Source organism: Macrobrachium nipponense, chromosome 16 (assembly GCF_015104395.2).
Source record: "Macrobrachium nipponense isolate FS-2020 chromosome 16, ASM1510439v2, whole genome shotgun sequence".
Lineage (NCBI taxonomy): Eukaryota > Metazoa > Arthropoda > Malacostraca > Decapoda > Palaemonidae > Macrobrachium > Macrobrachium nipponense.
Window position 1 is genome coordinate 75,536,847 of NC_087209.1, and position 7,746 is coordinate 75,544,592.

Consider the following 7,746-nt stretch of genomic DNA (forward strand, 5'->3'; position numbering starts at 1 on the left):
AGCGCGAAAACCACTCGTCCAGCGAGGAACTGGTTTGGTGAGGAACAAATCAGTTGTATGGAAGAGTATATAAAGGAGAAATTCTAAGTAAGTAAGTAAGTAAGTAAGTAAGTAAGTAAGTAAGTAAGTAAGTAAGTAGTAAGTAAGTTAGTTAGTAAGTAAGTATATATAGTTTGTCTTTTTACCACCATACGACCGAGAAAAATATATGCTCAATATGCCCATGATTTTCCTCTTAATAATAATAATAATAATAATAATAATAATAATAATAATAAAAACACCATGAACAGAGTCGAGGAGTGTGATCTAAATCCTTTGAATAACATTAGAAAAGCTCGATTTTCAGTCAAATTGCTCGAGCATAATGGTCTTCATTTAACTTTACTAGTAATGAAAAAGAGCTTTATTTCATCTACAGGATCTTAGGCGATTAGTATTCTGACACCTGGTAAGCATTACTCAAAATGTGGCAACGGTAACAGACCACTTAATAGCTCCAGTTTTTTAACATTAAACAGCGTGTATATAAACAGAATACCTACTTTGTATATCATAATCAAGCTACAGAAAATCTATGTATAACGAACGATCAAACTCTGAGGCGAGCGAATCTCTTGGGAACATCCCGAAATGCTTCGTACGAGAAATCGTATTACTGCGTTAGTGTGTGTAACAGGAAGATTTGTCAAAATTTTGAAAAATTAATCATTTAACGATTAAGATTCCTATTCCTTTTTTTATTCGTCACTCTGCACCGAATCCATATAGTAGTATCTAATTCATTTTGACAAAGGAATTGTAATATGATTATACCCCTTACAGGATATTTCATTATGTAATATATTTCATTATGTAATATCGAACAAGTTAAGTTTAGGTTTAGTTAACTTTTTTTTATTTATTATTATTATTATTTGTTGTTATTTTTATTCATATCTTTATTTTCATTTTTGTTATTCTAATTTTAAAAATATATAATTGATATTTTATATTTTTATTTTTATTATTATTAGTGCCTTTTCAACTTGGAACAATTTGCTAGGACTACTACACTTTATTCATTTATTATTTTCTTTTACGACTTCGTGAAGGTGAATATTACCTGATAACTACCGCATTCACGATTTCTCGTTATAAAATAGGAAAATAATCTTTTCGACAATTTCAATTTCCAACCAGCCCTTTTAAAAACCGCATCAGCAAAAACAGTTTCCCGTCGGTTTGCATGGCGTAGGAGAACAGTTTCAATTCGACTCCAAAAACCAGCTATACGCTTCAGATTAAAATGGATACCTGTGTATCTGCTATCAGCTAACCTCTCCACATCCAATAATACAATTAACGGTAATGTCTTCGCTAATATTACCAACGATAATGCCTTCGCTTAAGTACAAAAGTAATACCCTCCATTTCTTGTCTTGTCCTTGGAGGAAAATGAAAAGTCATAACCAGCTCAATCAAGACCTCAACATTCATTCGTTGTAATGTTCCATTACTTTCAAATGACTATTAGTGTCTGAGGGTAGAGGGGGAGGGAAGGGGAATGGGGATGTACTTCTGTAAGGGGGGGAAGGGGGGAGGACTGACTGCAGCAGCAGTTTAATAATTTCCCGTCAACTGAACTTCCTGTCTTCAGATACCTCTGTTACTTTCACTGCCTCTCTCAGGAGTGAAACATGGACTCGATCTGCAATTACGTCACCCAACCACTTTTTATTTCATTATCATTTTTCCTTTGTCAGGCCCGGTCGCACAATGCATCTGTTGCACAAGTTCCCTCTGCTTAACAGTGGATGCTAAAATCATATATATGCACTATATAACCACGTAATCCAAACCAACAACAAAAGCGGCTTTGGTTCGAAAGCGTGGGAGAGCGAGTCCCATGGAATGAGTCTAATATTATTACTAGTAATCTAGCACTGTATTGTACGTACGTGCTTACTTCCCATCTAGTTCTGAGGCTCTCTGGGAAGCGCTACCGGCAATTCAGGCAATCTAAATTACAATAACGATGACGTTTATCACGACTAGTCATTCTACAGTTACTTCGAATAAAAAAATATAGGCCTACTGCTGTAGTATGTGACCAAGACCGTTGGACGAACTGTTGTGGGAGAGCTGCTGGGAACATAGCCTGACAGAGGTACACAGAAGAAAAATGACAATCGTCTAGCTGTTACCAGGACATGACGGAATCGCAAAAGGCTAACTAACAAAACGAGACTAAAATTTTCGTCCTTGCGTCAGCATGTCCAACGCTGAAGTGATCACGACGAAGTAAATTTAAACTGTCCATACCGAATGTCGAGCGTCCTTGACAGAACCAAACACAAAAACACATTTGCACACTACATTAAAAGGAAGCAACAATCACACAATTATAAATCTACGCTGTGAGCAAGACAGAGATCAATAGAGTATTGTGCTCGAGTGTACGAGCAAGGGGTAGGGGTGGGGGGAGTTCGACTAGTAGTTCATGCAATTTCCGTGTATGTGGACGTTTACCCTATGGGGATTTAATCAATAAATCTTACTACTAGCGGGAACAATAAAGAAATTCTTGTGTGAGGCAGGTCCCTTTTACGCTTCCCAGCCAGTGAAGCTTACCGACTTACAAGATAGATAACCTACGTTAACCATCGATGCAGTTCACGATAATGCTCGGCATTTCTCGGCTAAGATAACTAAACGCCTTTCGAAACCTGTAGGCCTAAACTGAAAGATAAAACGGGGAGACCTTCCTTGATCTTTTACAGCAGGTTATAATGGGAGAATTCTTGGTGTATGGGTATCTAGATCACTCAAAAAGCCACGGAAATCTATTGGAGCTACAAAGAATCCTCCTCCTGTAAAGGAAATTAGTTGAATCTCTTGATTCCTCTACCCCAGAAGATTGAATGAAAACTATCGACTCTGCCAACGATTTTTTTATTCGTATTTTTTTTTTTTCAACTCGTGGCTCGCCTCCCATTAAAATTATTTGAACTAGACTCAGACATGAGATCACTAGTTAAAACTAAGAACATACCTCCCGAATCCCCCTGATAAACAGTTGAATCATTCATTCTTTCTCCGTTGTAGCTGGCTGAAACTTCACTGATTACACCATGATAATTAGCTGGAAATCGATTTCTACCTCCATAAAAAATGGATGGAGCTCAATACCTGCCACCATGAAAACTAGCTAAGCCAATCTAAGTCAAGTCCAGATAAGCAAAACTACAATATATTTTCGCAAGTGAAGAGGATAGCGCTTGCTGCTTCAACTACAGGCAACAACAACGCTTTCGAAACGCTCGTTTACAAACTTCTCGTGAAAAACTGGAGGACAAGTGAATTATGTATATTAATAATTAATGGGTCAATTGCATTTCTGAATGTTATAATAACTGTGCACGTAACATACCTACTACAGTGTCTAAAGCTTCTAGAACTGTGATCACCTTACCATCATGATTTTGAATGTATCAGCTTAATACATTAAGAGTTTCCTTACTTGCACATGAGCAATTACACACACACACACACACTATCTATCTTCCTACCTGTCTATCTATATATCTATCTATATCTATATATATCGTTTGCCAACCTGTATCCAAAAATCTATTTTATGTAACTCAGGCAACTACAGCCTAAGGTTATAAAACACCATATTTAGTCTTGCCGTACCGCCCAAGGTCCAGCTCTCGCCAATAGGACTTTAGTTAGTGTGAAAATGACGGTACTACGTATACCTTATATGAACTTCGGGACAGTAGCTCATCTCAAATTAGTCATTTCTGACTGTATACCTACGTCACTCGTAAGTAAATACTGGTACATTAGGGGGTCGCAGTATCTGATAAATCTGATTACTAATAATGATAGCAATGTATTTCACATACCCTATATAAGTGAATGAAGGCCACCCTGTGGTAGGAGTGTATAAGAATACTACAACCGTAGGTCCTGCGTGTCGTAAAAGGCGACTAAAAGGACAACTGTTGCCTTGCAGTCTTAATTTTTTAGTAAAAGGCTAGGCCCACCACCAATAACTGTGGAAACTGCTGCCTTGCAGTCTTACTAGTAATAGGCCCACCACTAAAAATATGGAAACTGCTGCCTTACAGGTGGACTTTTTAGTCCAATGCGAAACCCACCGCCAATAACTGTGGTTGATGACCCCATGGGCATACGGTCGTAAAAACACCTTTGCCAAATAATAAACCATGCCTCATGTTGTAAGGAAAGGCGCATCAGGCAACCAACCCCTTAGTATTGGGATAATGGCGGGAAAGATGATATGAGTGAATGAGGTCCTCAATCCAAATTCAAACGACTGCTGTTACTTCAAAATATGTATTTTGCAAAAATGTCAATTTCTCTTCTGTACTTTTAATAGAAGGCTTATTTCGGCGACTGTTTCAGACAAGTAAATACTGATCATGATACTCGCGCGCATGATAACACGTACATGTACACATACCAATGAACACGATAACGTTCTAATGGTAAATTCGACAAACTGCAAACATAAATTCACTGGCCACAGGAGGAGCCTGCTGCTGTCCCTTAATAAACGAAATATGAACCACACGGGTGGTACGAAGGCCTACAAGAACTAGTTCTAATCCGACACATGTGACACACTAAGGTCGAGTTTCATGCAAAAAATAAAATGGAAAAACTGAAATGACGCGTTTTGTACGAGAGAGAGAGAGAGAGAGACTAAACAAATTTTCCTTTGCAGTGACAAACATTTTTCTAGATAACTATTACAAATAATAATATGGCTGTCCTATATTATACAAGATTATTTTCCTAGTTCGTTATTTTTCTAAACTAATCATATTCATAAGGAGCAAGCATTTAAATCCAAGAATTTGTTGATTTTAACCTAACACATCGTGCTAACATTACTAGTGGTAAAATAAAAAAAATCAAAGTACTACCAAGAAGTTTAACTTTTGCATTTTTTTTTTCTCCCTTCCCTTCAGCCAAGAACTGCACTGCTGCCCCACCTTCTAAATAACTCTGGTCTATAATACTCTCATCGGATAAAATTCTGAATGTAATTCTGTTAAAATTCGAACTCCTTTAGCTTTGACTCTAATCTTTGTAAGCCCACCCCTTTTTTTCATAGAACCTTACGATTCTTGAATTAAATTTGGACTATACTGATTAAAAAAAACACTAGATACATAGCATCTATTAACTTCGATAATAATAATCAATTTAAAAACATATATCAACGAAAACTATATATAAATCCACATTCCTAAATTACTCGCTTGTTCACTGAAGACCCATCTAAGAAGAAGTCCTTAGCTATATCCAGTTTTCTCAGTTCCTGGAGGAGTCCTCCACTTTAACAAGGAAGATAATCCTAACAATTATTTTTCAAGATCATTGCCCTCCACAATGTAATCACATAAGTGACAATCCAATGCATTCATTAATGACTATACACATACTTACACATATACATATGCACATATGTTTGTTCGTGCATACATTTTTTGGCCCTTGTGTGGAAACGCGATAAATTCCACACAAACAATAAACTTATTCTGGTCCATTCATGGCAGAAAAATCTGAAAACCTCCATTCTCAAAAAGGAACTCAAGGTAAATGTTAAGGCCGCATATAAAGTGACGGATTAAAAAAAAACTACCGCCTTAAAAATCTGTAACAACAGTTACAAGTCAAATCAATAACATAAAGGACAAACATTACAATATTTAGTCTAGTTTTCCCGCCAATAAAAATGACTCCTCAGGAAATACATCTCTTACTCATGTCTTTGTAAAATTCTAATTACCGATTGCTCTTGGGAAGGTTACTGGCGTCCACTTCTTATAAAAACACACTGAATTATAGTAACAAAACAAACGTTTCTCTCAGCCACAAACAAATCATACTTACGTTTATTACAATACCTGGAAAATGTCTTTACATATTCATACCATTAAGGATATATATATACATATATATACATATATAAACTTTCATTCTCTTCTACTAACAGCCTATTCTGAGCTCTCTCGCTTTCAGACTATTTTAGTACCTGCAGAAATACGTCAATCTCAGCCTATGGAAATGAAAACTAGTCAAGGTGAAACGATTTCTCACTGAGAGAACCTTGAGCCGGTTCATTTTCATAAAGTTCACCTTCACTACTTCCCATGCAACACCACATGATTAACACATCGTTGCATTTCGTCTTGTGTAGCAATTTCCTCAACATACAATTTAGGCCTAACCCAACTAACTTAAGCACAGACAATTCATCATTTTCATTACAACAATACTGGACAGAATTCTCTTCATGTGGTTCACTTACAGTTCCGTTCATGCGAACGTCTTAGGCCTACCTAGCTGGCTGGCTACGGCAGGCCTAGGAAAAAGTATGGCATAAACACAAAAACCCAATTCCAAATAGGGCTAATGAAATCCTACCTTATGTGACTAAGAATGTCAACCAACTGCCAACTGTTTAAATTATGAACATGAGGAGAGAGAGAGAGAGAGAGAGAGAGAGAGAGAGAGAGAGAGAGAGAGAGAGAGAGAGAGAGAGAGAGAGAGAGATGTTACTTGTCATGACATGTGCTCCACACAGCAAGAAAAAAAAATACTTCTGGATATATTTACCAATTCTGGATATAATCGACACGGAAAAATAATAAAAAATGGTAAAAAAATGCGTAAAATTAATATATAAAAACTAGAGCATGAGAAACTAACTAAGCCATCCGGTGAAATCTGGTATTAAGTAAGCTGCCCCTTAGTGCCTGGGGGTTGCAGAGGAGTCCCTCACTTATCCTTTTGGCCCCTGAGAGAGAGAGAGAGAGAGAGAGAGAGAGAGAGAGAGAGAGAGAGAGAGAGATTCATTTCAATACTAAGCCTACAACGACAAACAGACATTTGTCAATAGTAGACGACGCAGCAGTTAAGGACATAACGTGATTGCTATCAGTCGTGTGCATACACAATTCTCGAATGTGAAGAAATATATACTATAGTAATGATAATGGTAATGTCGTGAACACTAACATGATCTGCCCATTAGGCCAACAACACTGAGCACTAGCTACTTAAGAGAGCATTTTGCTGTAAAATGGCGAACAACTGCCACGCTAAATTCATTATCATAAGCAGCCTACTAAACGATCCTTAATGTATCTGCAATTGAAAGCAATCGTAAACAACACTGCCGTAGTAGTCTAAAAGAGACATGACACGATCACACGCAATCAAAAAAAGATCGTGAAGCATCAAACTGTAATTTCCTTACCTTCTTTCAGACTAATGGCGAGGACGTATTGTAAAAAAATGACATAAGTCTGCAAATCCGTATTGCAGTGGCTGCTGTCAAAACTCCCCTCGCGCTGGCTTGGCCGTTCTGTACAAATCCTCTTTATTAACGCCGTTTGCCATACACGAGCAGGAAAACACCCGAAAATAGACAAGGTATATATCCCACTGTCATACGAATCCCTTCGGGCTAGTCTGTGTGCTATCCATTTTCAATGCAGTATGCATACATATTCAAGTACCAGGTCCACACTGAATTACATACACAGACACACGCACACCACCGGGCTTCGAAGACAGAATATATACCCGACGATGAAGGCCTCTCTCTCTCTCCTTCTGTATCTCTCTTTCGTTATTTATTGATCCTAAACACTGCTTAGGCCTTTTACAACGAGATCACGGCAACAGACTGCATGTCACACACCCAGGAGCGTAAAGATC

The 7,746-nt window shown here is 37.6% G+C and overlaps 1 protein-coding gene across 2 annotated transcripts in view; it reads right to left on the minus strand.

Moving 5' to 3' along the window:
- LOC135195821 (uncharacterized) overlaps window positions 1-7,746 on the minus strand; it is a 553,178-nt gene that overhangs the window by 184,917 nt on the left and 360,515 nt on the right. Inside the window, exon 1 of one of the 2 annotated variants that reach the window (XM_064222312.1) lies at window positions 7,283-7,746. This exon is cut by the window's right edge and continues 1,115 nt beyond it. The exons of the other annotated variant lie outside the window; for it this stretch is intronic. The gene's annotated coding sequence lies outside the window, so the exon portion shown is untranslated. The remainder of the gene's footprint in view (window positions 1-7,282) is intronic. 2 annotated transcript variants of the gene reach the window in all.